Raw genomic sequence first — 15770 nt, 5'->3', positions numbered from 1 at the left:
AGTACTATTATACTATTATTGGTGCTATAGTTATCACCTTCCTTTATGTATTGCTTCTTTTGACAAACTTTAAATCACCATACTGATGTTAATCTCCACAACTCAACAGAGCAGACACACCACATGCTTATGAAATTCACTCCATGTGTTCAAGGTTTCAATGTCACCTCCTTTCTTTAACCAGAATTCTCATTCAGTAATAGAGATAGCCATCTGTGTGTGTTTGTGTGTGTTTGTGTGTGTAAAATAGTAATGCATTAGGATTCTCTCATTATAGCAGAACAGGAACCAACTTTAACTTAAGAAAGAAAGGGTCATTTTATAATTAGAACACTGAAGCGTCCAATAAAATTGGATTCAGAGACTGAAAATCAACCTTGATTTCTAATCGGTGCCATCATATCTCTGCTGAGTTTTTTCACTTTACTATCATCTGGATTTATGTGTCATACCATAGCTACTGGATATAGGACTTTTGGCATTCAAAACAGCAACTTAGTCTAAAGAACAGTCTTTTTGTCCCAGTTCTAAAGACCTGGGAGAATAATCTAATTGACTGAGCTTAGGCCAGATGTTCACTCCTAGTACAATAAAGGCTCAGAGGGGGGGTCCAGAAGTACAAACATGGCTCCTGAGGCTTCCAGGTACATGAATGAGAGAAGCACTTAAGGGTTGAAAGGTATTAGTGTAAGATAGGCAGATCATCCCAAATATGACAATGGCAAATAATGAATAATTTACACAGTATATGTTCTACAAAAATGTTGGCATATACACTTTCAAAAATTTTTATCTTGATCCTCGGAACACCCTTCAGTAGATAATAGTATTCCTGTTTTCAGATGAAGTAATAGAGTTGCAAAGATTATGTAAATTGCCCCAAGTTATATAGCTAGAATGTGAAAGAACTATAACTAAAACTTAGATTTTCTGATTGCAAAATCAGCACTTCTTTTTCTATTCTGTAGGAATAGCAGTTTCCAAATTTGTCAGCCTATGGATAAAATTTGAAGACATGTTTCTGTTCTTTATATTTTTCCTAACAGGACCTCCAGTCTTTTCCTTGAGAAGGCTCCCTTCCCCATATCCTTACCAAATTTATCTGGGGATCCTCTCCTAATTTTCCCACAGGTGTTCAGAAGCAGCTTACCAATCAGACTCCCTGCAAAGTCTCAGCTTAAATCAACTTTTCCTTCTTTTGCTTCCTCCATCAATTTCTTTTGCCCTTGAAGGAGTCTGAAGACCCTCATTGTTGCCCCTCTAGGCAGGGTCCATCCTCAGGGAGTTGATGTTCTCCCAAAGAAAATGTCTCTGATGTTTCCAAAGCTCCCCACCTTCAAAGCTGCAGAGCCCTGCTGAGATCCCTATGAAATGAGATAAGTGTCCTCCCTGTCTCTCATTTATATGGGTTCACACTGGAGTGAAGTCCCACAAAATATATCAAACACAAATATCCTAATCTAATCCTGACCTTTCTTTTGATAGTAGCTCCAATAAAGTCAAAGGGGGCATGTAGGCAGGAGACATGATTCTGGATGTCCCTGTACCTCTCTGTATCCTCCCCCTTATACAACTTCTTTCTTATTTATTCATGCATCCTTCATCTATCTATTTATTCAACAAACATTTTTTCAGTGTTTATTGTGTGCCAGCAGGTATGCCGAGTCTTAGGAGACACAGTGGTCAACTGGAAAGTCAATGGCTCCCCTCTCATGTGGCACATTTCTAGTCAAGGAAGGGAGAAAGGAAACAAATGAGTGAATAAAGAGAAAAATTTCTGATAGGGAGAAAATGTGTTAGAGCACTGGAGCAGGTTGTAAATAGTGAGGTGAAGTGTAAGTTTGGACAGGCCTCTGTTGAAGAGTTGACATAATCTATAAATCTGATTTATATAAAGAAGCTCATACTTGCAAAAAAGAAGGAAACAAAAACTTTCAGCAAAGGCAAAAATGCCAAGGCTGTAAAGAGGAAATAACTTGATTTCTTTCTTTCAAGACTAGGAAGACTATTCTCTGCAGAATGACAAGACAGGTAGACAGGAGCCAGGTCATGGAGAGTTTTGTATTCTAGAAGAAGAAACTTTAATTTTGTTCTAAGTGCAAAGCAAAAACCACTGAAGTTTTTAAAGTAGAAAACAGTAATTTTAAATGACCATTCTGGCCACTGTAGGCAAAGTAAATCTTGAGCATAAAACCTATTCCTTCTTTCCTTCCTTCCTTGCACTATAAATAAATAAATTTCCATGTGTACCAAGTCTTACAAATACTTGCTTATGAAGAAAAGAAAAGGCTTGCTATCTAAATCAAAGTTCTGGATGAGACAAGATTCTTTTCCATGCATACAAAATGTTTGGGTCTATGTTATCTTCAAACACCATTAAGCACTAGAGAAGTAACAAAAACAGTGTAGGACACAGCCTCCAAAAATCTTCAGTCAAAAGAAGGTACAGCCAAGAAAGGAAACAATTCCAATTCAGTGCATTATAAGTGATTTGTTGCTGTGTTACAAGTTGCTCCAAATGTAGTAGCTAAAAACAACTCACATTTCTCATTTCACAATTTTAGTGGGTAAGGAATTTGGAAGTAGTTAGGTGGTTCTTGCTCAGGGTCTCCCATGAGATTACAAGCAGGATGTTGGCCAGGGCAGAGCTTAAAATCTACCTCCAAGATGATGCCCTCACACAGCTCTTTGTTGGACACCTCAGTTCCTTGTCATGGGAACTCTTTAAAAAGGTGTTCATTTCTTCATGACGTGGCAGATAGCTTCCCCAGAGAGAGCAATTAAAGAGAGAGCAAGAAGGAAAATTAATGTCTTTTAAAATCTTGAAAATGATACACAGTAACCTCTACAACATTCCATTGTTCAGAAGCAAGTTCAGAAGCATTAAATAGACCCCATTAAATAGAGGAGAATTAGACTTCACAAGAAGGAAAGGAGATTAAAAAAAATTGTGGACATCCTTTAGAACCATCATCCATGAATGTGATAAAATAGTTCTACGGAGGCAAAAAGTGGCATCCCTACACTAGACTTGAAGAATCTGCAAAGACTTCCCATAGGAAAGTTGAGACTGGGGATGGTGGCTGAGGATGAGTACCTGAGGCAGAAGGAAAAGCCAGGAAATATCCCTGCAAATAAGAAAATGTGGTGCTTTAGAGAAGTAGAAGTACAGCATCTCACTGAATATATGAAGCTATCAGTTGCAAGATGGTCCTTCATTTTATTCCCCCCGCAAGAAGCAAAAAATGCTGCTACTTGAGTATAATGAACCATTAACTGTAAAACACTTCTCAATTTCACAAGAGTGAAGGTATGAAATGAAATAAAAGTGAACGTAGAATCCCGGAATTTGTAGTTTGATACAGAAAAAGCCCTCAATGAGGTAGGAGAATGTGGAATTTGAAGCTAAAAAGGTAATGGGCTGGAATATTTGGGATCCCAGAAGCCTATACATGCCATCTTTAATCTGTTGTCAGTGGGAAGTCTTACAGGTTTTAAACCGATGGATAATAATCAATCAGATTTGTATTTTAGAAAGATCATAGTGGTTTAAGTGCAGAAAATGAATTGAAGGACAGCAAGGATTCCAGTTTTATGTTGATTGCAGTAAAAATACAGAGCAGATAAGAAGGTGACTTGAGCAACAGTTACTGACAGTAGATGGATTGTAGAGATATTAAAGAAAAAAATCAACCAGAGGTAGTGATTAATTGGATGTGGGGGCAGGAGAAAAGAGTGGGCTCTCTAGTATTAAAACATTGCACCACTATAAATTTTATGCAATGACAATATATAGAGTTTTAATACCATTTTGATTGTTATTAATTACCATTATTGGCATCATTATTCTTATCACTTCATATTTTATTATCTTGCTGGGACTAGCTGAATTCACATTATTTAGAAAGACAGCATGATATAGTGAAAAGTGCAGGGACTTGGGAGACAAAAGAGAGATCATTATGCAATGCTGCCTTTATCCTGTAGTAGTAAGTGTATTGGGGCAAGATGTATGACCTCTCCAAGAATGTTTTCTCATGTTTCAAGTGAAGATAGCCATGCTTCCTCTGCTGGTGAAACACGGAAAGTTTATGTTAAGTGTCTGACTTAGTGCTTCATTGCCTAATATACAGTGAGTGCTCAATTAATGGTTGCTATTATTATTACATTCATATAACACTTAATTTGACAAGCCAAATGACCATTTAGTTGGTTATTTTTTACAGCAATTTTATGAAATAATGGAGAAGATAATGAAAATGGATGAAGCTATTAAGGCAGGTGAGGGATAGAGGGATTCCAATTTTTGCTTCTACCTTATTCTGCCAAGGGTATTACACCACAATAACTATATGTGTTAAAGTTCAAGAGTTTCTGTGGAGGATATCCTACCCAAGGGTAGGGGATAATTTTGCCAAGGATATAGGAATCTAATTTACCCCACAATTAAGCAGGATGTTAATGGGTATTTCATGAATTATTAAAGATGAGTTTCACTGACAAGTAAATTTAAGAAATGCTGGGCTTTGTTAAACTAGTTTATTTCCTGCAGAATTTACCAAAGCTTTAAATATTCTGAAGTGTGCTGTAAATCTCCAAGAAGGAAGACAAGATGCAGCTTCTCCCAAACTTATTTGATGATGGAACTCTTTTGAGACTAGTTTTTCACAGAACAAGAGTTTGGGAAATTTTGCAACAGACTGTATTTTCTTGAATATACGCATCTCATATGCATCCTGTCTCTACCCTACTTTAGAAATAGCCATCATATCTAAGAGACACAGTAAAAAGATTATTTTCATGACTCAGGAAAAGAGAATCTTAAAAGCACCCAAATCTAATGATTTTTAAAAATTTTTATTTCTTGACATGGACTCTCAGAAGGTTAAAAGGATTCACAGAAATGATTAAAAAACTAACCATTTGCATTTTATTTTTATGACTATAGAGAATAATTACTGTTGAGTAATAAAACTATATAACCTTGAAGGTATTAAAGAAGTATATATATATATATATATATATATATATATATATATATATATATACCCATGGAGCTAGAAGAATCCAAAGAATGAGCAAGCATCTTTAAAAATGTGTATCCATTCTCCTTATCTGTTTATTTGAAATTTGTCAAATATATATATATATATATATATATATATATATATATATATATATATATCTGTAGGTATCACCACTAACTATACCAGTATCTGAAAAAGAGTAGGATATCAGAAATCAGGGAATAGTGAACATTAGTATCCAGAAATAGGAGAGAAATCAAAATAAATCAATATTTAGTAAAACTATTTTTCAAGGAGCACTGGAATTAACACTAAATCTAAAAAGCTATGGTTAAAAAGATTAAAAAGTCTAGTCTAGTTGGGACTCAATTCATTCCCCACCCCTAATACCTCTGAAGGTGGCCTTACTTTCCTTAGCCAATCTCCCTGGCAGGGCTTAAGGTTTGATCTTTGGCATTTTATGGATTAGTTTAGGTCAGTCTGTGCCTTTTGTAAGCTGATCAGGCATCATCGTTTTGATATGGGTATCTCAATGTATGACCAGGATTTTTTTCCATTGATTCCTTTAAATTACTTGTGGAATGAATTTTTCTTTCCAGAAACAGAGTTATGAATAAACACTTCATTGCTCCCACATTGTGTTAAGTTATCTATGTATTTCTAGAAATATAATGGCTCCACGTAGCCTAATCACTTTTTTCCCTCTTGAAGCAAGTCTTTGTGTCTGTTTTCAAAAGTGTATGTGCTGTACATTAGATTCTGCCCAACAAGCTTTTCCTGTGCAGCGATCCCTTGTATCATTGCTACAAATTGTCAGTGCCCCAGTGAAATGAAGATATTGATTTCGCCATAACTCCTTTCACCACCTCCATAGGAGGCTCTTTCTGTGGATGCAGAAAACGCATTAAAACCCCATGCTGTCATGAGGTAGATTAATGCCCTTGTGTCACAGCTCTCCTTGGAAACTGCATCAAATACCAAGCATTAGAACGAGATTACGAGCCACTGAGACTTTTGAACATCCTAAGGTTGCCACTCACTCTGTCCCAGGTGAACAATAGCTCCATTTGCAAATAGAGTCATGAAAACAAAAAATGCCTAGGGACAGGACTGCACAGATGTCCTTAGGTCAAGGTCCTTGCACACAAAGCAAAGAGTGGACAGTGGTTGTAGATAGTGATTCAGGCAGCATCAAACTGAGTAAGAAAGAGAACTGGAGATGTCAGATATCTGAAAATGCTTTTGAAATATAACACAATAAAAGATACCTAAGGATAAAAATGACTTATCTGAATGATTTCTTGACCATCAGAGGTTCCATTATCCTGAAACTCTATCTGATGCCTGCTTCCTCATCTCACCTTTCTGGGATAACAATTTTTGCTACTTCCTGGTTAAACCTTCACCACTTGTTTTTTATCCTTTAGAACTAATCCTCACTCAGGGCTGCCAACTATCTTTCTCAGTTGAGATTATTACCTGCTTCATGTTCTTATTCCTAATTCCTCATGCCCCTAGTTTTAGTTTATTCCCAGAATTCTTTAAGCAGACTTGGTATTTCTGACACCATATAACCTATTTCTTTCTGTTATCCTTAGAGCAAACAAAGAATTTCTCTTTCTTGTCAACAAGACAATATCCATTAGGAAGAGTGTAATTCCATGCCCTCTGAGCATCCAAAGTAGTTTAATGATAATTCCTGAATTTCCATCTTTTGCCAATGACTTTCACAAAGACCCAAGGAATACAGAAGTTAGTCTGCAGAACTAACAAAAATTTTATAAGACCAGTACATGTAGCTTTGCAGGCTATTTAATATACAACTCCAAAGGATTCTGGGTATGAGTGAAAATACTATGATCAGTGTCTATGCAGTCATGCAGTTTGTAATTGTGGCTATCATATATGGTAGCCCCATTCTTAACTAGTCACCATGTAAGATCAGTTAAAAGGCTGAGTAGACCTTGCAGATAAACTGTACCTTTTGGTGAATTGAAAAAATTTTACCACTGCATTTATTAATTTGAAGTATGAAACTGCTGCTCATCCTCCATGCCAAGGTGAGACACATTATTAATCTATAAACTCTTTCCTTCTCACATAAGACCTGGGGAAAATTAAATCATGTTCTGGCATCTATTTCAGGAGACTTTGGATGATCCAATCTGAGACACACTGACATGCAGAGTTATGTTGGACAACTTTCAGGACCAGCACTTACATTGCTTACTATAGAAATAAGATTTCCATCCTTGAAGTTTATTTCCAAAGTAATTCAGATGGTGGAAAAAATAGATATAATTTACTAGGCCAGGATGAACAGTTCACAGAAAATTGCATTATTAAGTAGGCATATCTGGGAAGGACAATGAAAGCAATGTAAAACAGGTATGACATGACTTGACCTTTCTCACATATGATGATTTTTGGCCATATGCCATGAGATTGGTTCTCACAGTTTGAGAATGAGATTTCAGCTACTGTGAATAGATTGTAATACTCTAGATTCTATTTCTAAAGGACTCTTTGACTAAAAGTCAAAATATAGATGACCTCAGCACACCTACGATTCCCAGTCTAAGAGCCAGCAGAACAAACACTAAAAGGACTAGAGGGGCTACATCTCCTATCACACAAATGATTATGACACCTGTTCTCACTCCAGTATTTTTTCCTCTGACTTGCTCTTAGTGACTTTCCCTCACATTGAACTCATCTTTTTATGTACCCACTAACCTCTGTGGTATCATCTATGAGTTGCGAGCCAAAATTTCTAAATCATAGAATGTGTAGCACAAGGGAAGAAGTGATTAGAGATGAAATTGTAAGAGAGGAAAATAAGAACATGAAAGACCTGATGATTCATACAATATACTCTGCCTTTTATCTCATAGGAAAAAGGAAATCATTGGTACTTTATAAGCAGTAGAACAATATGATCATGTTTTCATTTTGTAATTCTTACTTTCACTAGACTGGAGAGGGCAAGATGGCATTGGGGAAACCAGTTAGGATTCTATGGTAAAAGCAGTCAAGAGATGATGAGACCTGGACTAGAACGGAAGTGGTAAGGAAAATTAAATTTGGGAAAATATATGAAGGGAAGAAATGATGAGACTTAAGGACCAATTGGATTGGAGGAATGATAATAAGGAAAAAGGGAGAAATCTGCACTGACTCAAAGATTTCTGACATCAGATAATTAGATAGTGGTATCACTCACCAACATAAGGAAAATTTGAAAAGGAGAACAATTGTGGCCTACTATAAAATAAAGACTTTATCTGTAGAATAGTTAGGTAGAGATGTGTGTTCAGCAGTTGACCATGGGCATCTGTAGCTGAGGAGAGAGCTATAGATTTATTAGCCATTAGGATAGATATGGCGGATATCATCATTTTCTAGGGCAGATGTAACAAGACACCACAGACTGATTGGCTAAAAGAAATTATTTTCTTATAGTTCTGGAAGCTAGAAGTTTGGGATCAAGGGTTCAACAGAGATTGTCCTTTCTGAATGCCACAAAGGATCTGTGCAGGCCTCTCCTCGTGGTGTGTAGATGGCCATCTTCTTCTGTCTTCACATTGTCTTCCCTCTGTGTCTAAATTCCTCTTATACAGACATCAGTCATGCTGGATTAAGGCCCACCCTAATGACCTATTTTTATTAATTACTCCAAAGATTCTGCCTATGAATATAGTCACATCTGTGGTATTCTGGGGCGAGGACTTCAACTTGTGAATTTTGGCAGGGAGGGGAACAGTTCATCCAATAAGGTTGAGCAAAATCATAGGAGTAGAGAGTATCCCTCAAGAAAGTGTGAGAAGAAAGAGAGAACAGAAGCCATGAAAATACAATTATTTGCACAGGAGGAGAAAGGACTGGCAATTGGGAGGCCTTGACGGGATCCAACAGGGTGAGATTTTGCAGATGCCAGAAAAGTTCAAAGAAGAGAGTAGTCTCTGAGTTAAATAAATACCTCTGAGGAGCCACACAAAGTGAGACAACATTTGGTGGCACAGGTCTTATCTAGAAAATCTTAGATTCAGTTCATATGTTTGTGCTTAAACAAGACTATTTGGGTCCTAAATGAGGTTCCAAGGATATCATTAAGAGCATAATAACATTTTAAAAACAGTATTTAGGCATCATAAACCACAGATGATGATAAAGACTATGAAAATCATAAGTAACTGTCCATTAAAACTAAAAAGTTTAAATACTTTTAATTAAATGAATATCAAGTACATTAGCAATTAACATTTTATGTTGTTTATTGTGTTATTTTATTGAAGTAATATAGACACAATGAAACATTAAATATGGCAGAAGATCTTAGGATCTTCTCATCCATCCCTCATCCAGAGGAAATCACATATAATTTGTTTGTTTCAGTTCCTAGTGTGTTTCTGCCAGTCCCTTTAGGTAATAGATTCCACACACAGCTTCCTTGTTATCAATCTCCAGAGTATCTACTGACTATGTGTTATGATAACTGGGGGAAAGGGGGCCACTTATGCCACAATACTCATTTCTCATTTTCCAACAAAGTTACTGTATTCCCAGTTTCTTCCAGGTTACCTCTGGTTTGTTTTATCAGTGGCTACCAATTTCAAATAGCATAATCATAAGTTATCTTAAATCTTCAAGTGTAAAGGATAGAATTTTTTTTTCCTCATTTGGATATATTTGATTTAGAATGAAACTTTATTTTTGGTAACTGCAACATTCAATGACAACTTTTGAAGCATTACAACATGGAATGTGAGTAAATAAAATTGAAGTTTGATTAAAATGAGGGCTAGAATGCAAAAGTTAAATAAAGAGCTTAAATGGTGAAAAAACAAATTGGATTTCTAAACTTACTTTCACTTTGATCATCAGAGGTGTTATATATTACATTTTGATAGCTCAGAGAATGACTGAAGTGGTAAATTTATAGAGTATCATTCCATTTAAATGAACAGCAGGATGTATTTTGCAGAAACAGATTAATGTTTCCTGGAAATTTATTAACACCTGCTTGTTTTTCTGCACTCCTGTTGCTATGTGGATTTTCTATCATATGTAAATTCCATTCTTATTTTTAAAAATAAAAGGCAATGAAACTGAAAGATCTGTTTCACACATTACAGCCAGTAAAGAATGCAGTCAGATGTAGTTGATTCCCTCATTGTTAGGAAGGATGGTGAAGCCTTTTGGAAATCCTGCATATAGAAACCAAGAGGGCAGCAGAAAAAAAAAATTATTGCTTTTCCTCACTTGCTTTTAAGAAGGCACATAGCATACATCTACCCTATTTGAAGAGGAGAATTCTCCCTTGGAGTCTGTAGATTCCACAGCTGCTGAAAAGGGAGTTTTCTGTAATGTTCTAAAAATCAACGTGATGAGTGTTAGAATGGGTGAGAAGGATCTTCCTTTCCAAGCACTTAAGTGAACCAGCATCCTCCCTGGAAACAAATTATGCTGGGCCTGGGCATTTCCACTAGCTACCTCAGTTACTTTCAAGTTCTTGGTGCCAGATGTGCATTCAGGGTGAGCCCCATTCCAGTTAACAAAGTGATGGATCGTCTTACTGACTCAGGATTCTTAGGATGGTAGATGTTTCACTATGAAAATGTTGGAATTGTTTCTTCTCAAATCAAGAGTAGAATGTAGTTCGAGTTGTTTTTGTGGTGCTTTTTTGCATCTTTAACATCAGAAATAGAATACACAACTTCATCCATTTACATTTTATTCTTGAACTTCTCTATCCTGGGGTATTTTCTTTCCTTCTTAAAATGAAACTTAATAAATAATTTATAGTCAGAGACAACACTCAAGATTTTGATATAAGGAAACGGCTTATAAAATTAAAGGTGTGTGTTGTAGGTATTTATATGTTCATGTGTGCTTTGTTTTCTGGGAGGGGGTCATTAGACCTAAACTCAAATAAACACATCATACATGGTGGCACATGGTATAATGGCAATCTATTACATAAAGCCAATGAAGAAGGTTGAACTCTTTACAGAGTTTCCAGAATTCTATTTCATCATTCTCCTTTAGGCTTGGATACAGAAAAATTACTCTGTAACCAATACTTTGAACTGGATCAAAATTTTAGAGTATAGGAAACACAACTGGTTGTTCAGAGCAACCATCAGACCTGAAAACCAAAATGAATCAAGCCAGAACAGATAACAGATAAGTCAAGAGGGAGCAGTCAGGTAGTTAAGGCAGGTCAGGCAGAAATGTAGTAACACAATTAATGATAACCCTTTTCTCCCAGATGATCTAGATCTTTGTGACTTCAAAGCCCATACCATGCCATCTCCTTAACCTTGCCATTAAATACTCAAAAAAGACAAATTACAGATCATTCTCCTTTTGTAATTTTTTGAACTTTCTGTTGACCTAAAGGTGGAGGAAGTAATTATATTTGCTACATTATTTTATTAGGTAAATAAACTTTGAACCCAAATAAAGAGAAATGCTTCAGTTAATATAATAAGCTGGGGAGTTTACAACTCTGATATGTCTTGGTGCTATGAGAACCACTTGATGTAAAACTCATGGAATCTCAAAGAACCGCCCATTAAAATAATTCTTTCGTGAGTGATCATGAAGCAGTGAAGCAGTGGTCATGACCCTCATGACATAACTTTGAAACCTAACAGTTGCTATTGTCTCCGGTAATAGCCAAATATTAAGGCCATAGGGAGCACCTCCTATTGAACATGCTTCACACTTATATTCTTCTTCCCTTTTCTGCCTGATTTGGACTCAGAATGAGTAAAACCTTGTCAGGTAGTTAATTTAAAGACTTACATTAAAATGTCAAGGTCAAATAGAGTGAGTTTAAAGAAATTCCAAGATTTAAGTTAAATCTTACTTTGAATATATGATTTCAAATACAAAGAGCTTTGAGACCCTTGTACTGATTTTTAGGGAGACAGGAATACATAAGACATGGTATTGATCCACAAAATAATATAAGTGGAAAGAAAAGAGGTTCTCTTGAGTGGATAAGTAGGAAGTAGAAACAATAACAAAACAAATGGTAATTGTAATGAATGGTGTGAAGGCCACCCAGGTTTCCCTTCAAGAATGTAGGATGTATTCCTCCATCTGCTAGGAGTGATGCCTCTGTAACAGAAAGCTGCCTTGTGCAATGAATGACATGCCTGGTTCTGGAGATAGCCCCCATGCAATAACTAGCAGATATCTGTGGGGGTCTATCAAGTCTGGCCTCTGTTCCCAGCCTGGATTCCTCTGAAGGGTTATTCCAGCATTAAAACCTTCCAACATCCCCCATGATGGCCCAATTTCTCCTTTGCCAATCCTGATGCTGTTAATTGGGCCCCAAAGTGATTTCAGATACTATGCAATAACCTCTAACTCAGGGTCCTCAATGGTTTCAGATATTGGAAACACACACACTAATCTGTACAAATGCTTGAAACATCTTTCTTCTAACTGGTCAACATCTGCTAGCAATTATAATGGTGTGGTATATTGTTTGGTTTTTTTTTTTTTTTTTTTTTTTGTAGAGCAAGGTGGTGCTAGGTAATTTACTAAACAATAATCCTTTCAAGCAGTACCTGATGATTATCAGTCCAAGATAAATAACACTTCAAAAAGTTTCAAATAAGAAGATGCCTGGTTTGATTTAATGCAGAAATTAGTTAAGTACACTTAATTTATACTACATATAAGTTACATATATACTACAATGTATAAACACACTTTCAAATCAATAAAGGTATTTCTTGATCTCCACCATATATGTATTTAATATATGACCAAGGAGTAAAGTAACATAGTAGGAACATATTCTTTCTCCAGAAGCTTTTATTTTAGGACAGATGCTACTTATACACTTATAAATATTGTATTACCAATTGCAGTAGGCAGAACATTTGAACTAAGAAATCAAGCAAGTTTTTCTGGAGGATATAGGGTAAGAGTAAATTAGACAGACAAAAAGAAGGAAATTCACTAGAGCTTTGGAACAGAACTAGAAATAAGGTATTTGTGGGCAAAAGAGACACTCTTGCTTAACCGAGTTCTGAACTCATTCTTGCAAATAAACACAATGTTTATTTTGGGTGTCAAGGTTCCTCATCCTCTAAGAGTATGTATGGAAAGATACGTTCTGAGATCTGATGCACTATGTCTATTTTCCACTTCCTGTATTTCTTCTCTTCACTATTGCCCACACCCCCATAGATTCTCTTCCTTTCTTGCTACTTTTGGTAGCCCTTATATGCATATTGAAGTTTGAGAATTCAATCTTCTTCTAGATTTACTGACACGTATTTCTTTTATTAAAATTATCATTTATTGTATTTGCACAGTTCTCAAAGTTTAAGGAAGAGATGCTGAGTTTTGTGATCCATTAAAGAAATCCTACAAAATATATTTCAACGGAAACATGTTCAGGACTTGTGAATGTGTAGGGAGAAAGAGACAAAGGCACACACACACACACGCACACACACACACATACACACAAAAGCCATATTGAATTAGTGTTAACTAAGAGAAGTAATTACTTAGTTCAGATTTTACTGTCTCATTTGTAATTTGCATTGGTATGGTAAATAGGCATTTTTCACTCACTTATTTTGCATTTGAAATCCATTTTATTGTCATTGATATTTTTTCTAAAAGTAGCTCAAGATAAAATAAAAATAAGAGCTCCTTGTATTCACTACTTTCCACTACACTTCACACTTTTTATTTAAAAAATTCACTAATATATATATAAAATATTAATATCATATAGAATCAAAACATTTTCTTCAAAGAACTATTTACCATCTATAGCATACCAAAAATATGCATTTTCCTAGAATTGTCAACTGCATCACCTGAATTTACTAGTTAATCTGTATTTCACCCTATCTACATTAGCTCTTTGAAATGCCTCCTGATAACTATTTGCCTAGAGACTTTCCTTCCCATGGCTTGTCCAAGCTGGTAGCAAACTAAATAATCACCATGTTCAACACACATATCCCAATGTCACTTATAACTTTTTGTGACTTCTTAGAATTGTCTACTCTGCAAGTTAAAATAATATCCATTTTGTAAGGACTACTCACTTTCTTAAAAATCTCTGTTGACTCTTATTTTACTGCCAATTCAAATGATTATGTTTGCAAATATGAGATGCAACATAGTAATCATTTTAATAATTGATTGAATAATATGAATACAATTGAGGTTTCTCTTGCTCTGGTCTGATCATAGTGATAAAACTATTTTTTCCTATGTCTAGTTATTTAGAATACTATTTCTCATTGAAACAATATTTTTAAATTTTTTATACTACTGCAACAGGACAACTCATAATGGCACTTTTTCTCCAAAATTGCTTTTAAGTTCATACATGAAGTCCTGGAGGAGCCATTTAAAACTATAAGATTATGTTGTGATAATCACCAAAGAGACCAGTGTCTGGGATCTGTTATGACATAGATATGAGTTATCCCCCAAAAGCTCATGTATGAGACAATGCCTGAGTTTTCAGAGGTGAAATGATTGGGTTATGAGAGCCTTAACCTAATTAGTGCATTAATCCACTTGACTGTAATAACTGGATGGTGATAACTGTAAGCAGGTAGGGTTTGTTGGAAGAGATGGATCACAGGAACTGTGTCTTTGGGGGTATATATTTTGTCCTGGGCAAGTTTCAAGTCTCTTTCTGCTACCTGGTGGTCATGTCTTAAGTTGCTTTCCTCCTCCACACACTTTACCAATGATGTTCTGCCTCACCTTGGGTCCAGAGCAGTGCAGTTGGCCATGTATGAACTGAGACCTCTGAAACCATGAACCCCAAATAAACTTTTGTTTTTCTAAAATTTTTCTTCTTAAGTTTTTTTGTTAACAGTGGTGAAAAAGCTGACTAAAACAGTGTCATTTGAGAAAGGACAGAAGGAAGACTTCTTTAGTTTGGAACATTATGACTTGTTGGAAAAATAATATTGATGATTACTTACCATTGTCTTTTTCCTCCATTAATCTCTAGAGTTCCATCTTTGTTAGATTAACTTCTAAGCCTTGATTTTGTAGAATTTGGAGAATGCATGAGAAGGAGAATGCAGAAGCTTGATCTGATTGATCCATATTGAAGAGGATAGAGAGTTATTTATAGATAAGACCATGAAATGGGAGTGGGGGTTGATAATAAGACCAGGAAAATCTGGAATATGCTGTATTAAAGAAGAGTTCATGGAGTTTTAAGAGTGAGGCAGAGATATTTGTTTAGGTGACATAAAATTATCTCAAAATATTTAGAAGACATACTGATGAGGGGGACTTTAAGGGAATTTTTGCTGTTTTTTATTATTAAGGAAACTGTTTAGTATTGTCTATGTAAGTAACTTTTAATAACTTTTTTGTATGTCAAGATGACTTTTTCTTTCCTGAATGACAAAGTTCCATATAGGTTGTTCTGATTGGATTAATGGAGACATATAAATGTGGAAATGTCTTACGGACATTTAGAGATATATTACTTGAGTTTATATCACAGAAAGCTTAAAAAGATTTATAAATCATTTGTTTGGTTGTAGCAGCTGATGCAGCCAAAAGGAAAGAGCTCTCTGATGAATGTAGTGAAGTGAAAATCACAGGAGCTAGATGCTCAGGAAACAGTTATGTAAACCAAAACTTGGTTAGGCATACAAATATTGATGTAGAAATTCTGGAATGAAAGAGTAAGGCATATCATGTTTGGCTGAATAGGAATCTAAA

This window comes from Urocitellus parryii, chromosome 7 (genome assembly GCF_045843805.1).
Source record: "Urocitellus parryii isolate mUroPar1 chromosome 7, mUroPar1.hap1, whole genome shotgun sequence".
Lineage (NCBI taxonomy): Eukaryota > Metazoa > Chordata > Mammalia > Rodentia > Sciuridae > Urocitellus > Urocitellus parryii.
The sequence above is the reverse complement of the archived record's forward strand: the minus strand, read 5'-3'. Positions refer to the sequence as shown.